Consider the following 4,870-nt stretch of genomic DNA (forward strand, 5'->3'; position numbering starts at 1 on the left):
CAAACAAAGTAAAAAGAAATACAATTGTCTAAAATGTTTTTGCACTCTGAAGAGAGAATTTGGAGCTTTCTTCCTTCATGTATCAAGGAAATACAGCACAGGCGCCTCCATTCAAATCCAGGTGCTATCATTCATCACCTGTGACCTTCGGGCGAGTTACTGAATCTGTTTGCTCATCTCCAATATGCAGGTAATAACAGTATCCACCTTAGAGTGTGGGTGTGAGTTTCAGATGGGGATCTGATGACACAAAAGCAGTATGTTTTATGTTGTTGTCTATTATTATTATTAAGCTTATAAGAAAGTGGCTGATTAAGGATAATGTAAGGAAATAAGTGAGGGTATGGCCATAAATTATAACTTGTGAGTCTTAATTTGATAGGAAAAGAAATAGCTTCTTACAAGTTTGTTTTAAATACAATAATTTATTAAGAATCTCTTTAGCAGTAATTGAACGATGAGAGCTACCAAAGTCATTAGGATTCTGCATAATTTGAAAGCAGATAACTTTCTTTATAGATATTCAGGATGAATTAATAATAAATGAAAGATGATAGAAATGGTTATACTTTTCCCAGCATAAAAAGTCAATGTAACCATGACTCTGTATGGAGGTGACATAAAATATCACTTCAGGAAAAGGATGATAAAAACTTTTTTTAAAGCATTTTGTCAGATACCTCCTAGAACTTCTAAATTGCCTTTCTATTCTCAATAACATGAGTCAAAGGCCTCAAAGCCAGTGTAAAAAAAATGTGAAACAATCCATCCCTGAGGCAGCACCTGAGAGGAGAAAACAGGATTTCCAAATCAATTTGTCATGATCCAATATGGATTAAGCAGTTTATTTGTTTTGACATTTCTCATTTGCTAAGTCCAGCATGCCAAAGTAATCTCCCTGTGACACACACACAGACCAGAACATTTATTACATTTATTATTATTTCTTTGGGGGATTTATAACCCCTTTTCCTCCAGAGAAGTCATTTGAAGGCAAAAATACTTTGAAACTGAGCCTGCAGGTGGTTTTACCCGGTAATAGTTTAATCTCGTCACTTTGCTCCTGCAATGGAAAACCTTGGAAAACCTTTAGCACCCTGGACAAAGTCAGAAAGACCTTCCAGATTTATGTAGTAAACACAACCCCCCAGGGGTAGACTTGAACATCCACCCCTGACAAAAAGTGATGGATAGTCATTTGTATCCTAGAACCTTCCGAGTTCAGCATATTTTAATCCTTTCCCATCCTTCTTCCCATTGAACTGGCACAAGTAGAGACTTAGAGACTGTTTATAGGGTCTGTTGAATAGAGTTAGAACTACAGGAGAGAGAAGGGGGTAGTGAAATGATCACCTGATCTGGAGTCAGACCAATTGGTGTTCGGATCCCAGTTCTTCATTTATTGGCTCTTTGACAGTAAGCAAGTTACATAGTCTCTTGGAGCTTCAGTTTCCTCATCTATAGAATAGTGATATACTTTTCTCGTTAGATTACAATGGCATTGAAATCAAAGTCTATGAGTAAAATGGCGAGCACAGTGCCTGGACCCGGTACCTCAAGAAATGCTTGCCCTCTCCTTCTAGCACCCCTGACTCCCCTGGGCCTTCACGTTGTGAGTTTGACAAGGTGGGAAGTGGGAGAGGAGAGGGGAGATACAAAAAGAGGGACTGGACATCTTTCCAATGAGGTGCAGACTCACAATACTTAAAATGACTCCCAGAGGTCCCACTGCCCAAAAGGTTCTCTTCAGCCCACTTTAGGGAAGCTTGGAGAGAGATACAACAGGTCATAGAAGATGAGAGAGAGAAGAGGGAGAAATCAGAGCAAAATGACTAGATCAGTGTAGGGGCTTTGCCCTGAGACAGGATAGTGTATCTCCTAGCAAGAGAAGAATGCCAGAAGAAAACGGGCATGTCCAGTATCTCAAAGCCTGCTGTCCCAGGAGGGTTCTTCTTGGTGTGAACATCAGCTTACACAAACTATCGCCACTTTCACTTGTATGTATATTCTCTTTTGAACACTATGTGTGTTTATTATTTCTTGAACATACTGGTTTGGGCGCACTTTAGAATTGCCATGTATAGTTTTACCCTGAAAAGAATGGGCTACAACACCCAGCTGGAGTGCTTCTGTCTTAAAAAAGGGTGGTGGGAAGGGAACAGATTCAAAACCCAGCATTTCCAAGTCCCAAAAAGTCAGCGGAATGAATTAAGGACATACCCACATAGAAAATGATCTCTACCTGGTAACCAGAGAGGGAAGTATAACTGGGACTCTCCCAAACTGAGAACAACACCTCTCCCTCCCACACTCTGCGTTCCAAAAGCCAGCATTCTAGAAGGGTCTGTGTGCTCGCCACTGGGCTGAGCATTTTCCTGCATACAACCATGTGTGGGCCCCCAGCGACACTCGGAGGGCATTGCTGAGATCAGGAAACCCAGCCTTGGAGGTAACAGGTCCGTGCTGTCACTGAGGCTTTTCTAGTTCTGAAACCCACACAAAATTTTAAGTAAACCGCCTCCATATCAGTCTGTATCCTGCAGGATGGACAGAAAAGACCCACAAGAGAACTAAGAAAGGAAATTCGAGAGGTAGCTATAAAATAGGGGACAAAGAGAGGGCTTCAGACCAAGGATTACAGTCATGAACTAAAAGCGATGCCTAAAAAGAGTGAATCGGGGCTGAGGGGAAAAAGCAGAAGACGGACTCTAAATTTGGGATGAAGGTTGAGCTAGCCCACATGGGTGGTGCACGCTCTGTCGGAAGTGCAGCATGCGGTGGTGGATCTTTGAGGTGAATGATCACTAACATCCTCTGGTTCCCGGTGGCTACACAACTTAGCAGCCAGCAGAAGTGGTTCCTGCCAATGGCAGTGAACGTGACACCTGCTGCCACCTGAACCCCCGATCTTGCTCCAACCACCGCACACGAAAATGGAGCCTCTGGTCCTAACTCTTCACAAGGAAGTCATGATTCAGTACTCCTAGCTACAAAAGGAAATAGGAAAGTGTGTGTCTGGCATTTTTCCTTCTACAGTGGGAGGCTGACTCTCCTCCACAAATACCCAGAAGATGGGGAATTCCCTAGGCACAGGCAGGGAACTCAAAGGAATAATAAAGCCCACTGAGGAATTGTTTCAAATTATGCCACTTTACTATGGCCTCTGAACACTTCACAGATGGTCCCAGAAGGCTCTCTTCACTGCATTCCAAAACTCCAGCAAGTTGCAAGATTCCAGGGCTTTCCTTGGAAAATATAAATTGCTTCCTAAGCCTATCTTGCCCCTAAGATTATCCATGTTGGATTTGATGAAACCTCAAATTCCCAGACCTACCACATTCTTCCCCAGAGTGGTTGGAAATGTCTCAAACCTTAGAGTTGTTTTGGAATGAACCATTCCTAAGGAAATCGCAGAACTAAATATATCTCAAGGTCATGCCACCATTCAAAACTGTGCCCCTAAATGGTCCCATGGGGCCATGTTGCTGCCCTACATCCCCCATCATAGACACTTTGCCCTATAGGATGACTGAAATCTTGAACATTCTCAATTCTGAGGATCCCAGTATATGGTGAGGCCCCTTTTATTTGTACCTACCTGGCCTCATTCCACAGTATCACTTAAATTTAAGTATAGTTATGTTTTAGCACCAAAAGAAACAGTAGATTAAAAAACTATGTTGTGGTTAAAGAGTGAGTCATAATTAAGACTGCTTGGCTCTACCACTCACTAGATATATGATCTTGAGCAAACAGAACCTTTCTGAACCTTAGTTTGTTCGTCTGTAAATTAGGGATGCTAACAGTTTCTGCCTCATAAGGTTTTTTGAGAGGATTAACAATACTACATAATGATGCATTTAAAACTACCTAAAATGGTTTCTGACATATTCAATGCCTTGACAATCCTATTATCAAAATTGAGGCTTAAGAAGATTAAGTAACTCATCCAAGATTATACAGCTATTTATGTGGAGGAGTGACTTTTTCTAAATTAATTCCAAAGAATTGGCTAAAGACTCTGATGAGCTATGGAAAAATAAGTGAAAACCTAGAGCAGAGGATATAATGGACAACAAATCAAGAGATCCAAACCCCAGTTTCTACATCTCTAAAATGGGTAGATTGAGCTTGATTTCCAGGTTAAGATGGCATTTGTGTAGCAATTCCTGGTCTTCTCCAAATTTCCCTCATTGAAAAAATTATAAAGAAATGGGAAAATTTTTAATGTGCAATACTTCCAGGAAATTAAGGCTAATAGCAAATCATTTGTGGATTTGGGAGGAACTTCTAATATATAGAAAATGGTCAAGAAGTTAAAAATAAAGCTACCTTATGACCCAATAATTACACTACCAGGTATTTTCCCCAAAGATACAAATGTAGTGATCCAAGGGGCACCCGCACCCCAATGTTCATTGCAGCAATATCCACAATAGCCAAACTGTGGAAAGAGCCAAGATGTCCATTGACAGATGAATGGATAAAGAAGATATATATATAATATATATATATATATATATATATATTCTATATATATAGAAGATATATATATATATACACAATGGAATATTACTCAGCCATCAGAAAGAATGAATACTTACCATTTACATTGACGTGGATGGAACTGGAGGGCATTATGGTGAGTGAAATAACTCAATCAGAGAAAGACAATTATCATATAGTTTCACTCACATGTGGAATATAAGAAGCAGAGCAGAAGACCCTAGGGGAAGGGAGGGAAAACAGAATGGGAAGTCATCAGAGAGGGAAAAAAACCATGAGACTCTTAACCACAGGAAACAAACTGAGGGTTGCTGGGGGGGTGGATGGGATAACTGGGTGATGAGCATTAAGGAGGGCATGTGAT

General features: G+C 40.7%; 1 long non-coding RNA gene across 1 annotated transcript; it reads right to left on the minus strand.

Moving 5' to 3' along the window:
- Nucleotides 1-212: 212 nt before the first annotated feature.
- Nucleotides 213-4,622, minus strand: LOC144381459 (uncharacterized). The gene is made up of 3 exons (XR_013446699.1): nt 4,605-4,622; nt 1,354-1,458; nt 213-240 (listed from the first exon to the last, which is right to left on the minus strand). It is a non-coding gene; the product is annotated as an uncharacterized LOC144381459 (long non-coding RNA).
- Nucleotides 4,623-4,870: the final 248 nt, after the last annotated feature.

The sequence above is a fragment of the Halichoerus grypus genome, chromosome 4 (assembly GCF_964656455.1).
Source record: "Halichoerus grypus chromosome 4, mHalGry1.hap1.1, whole genome shotgun sequence".
In the NCBI taxonomy this organism is placed as follows: Eukaryota; Metazoa; Chordata; class Mammalia; order Carnivora; family Phocidae; genus Halichoerus; species Halichoerus grypus.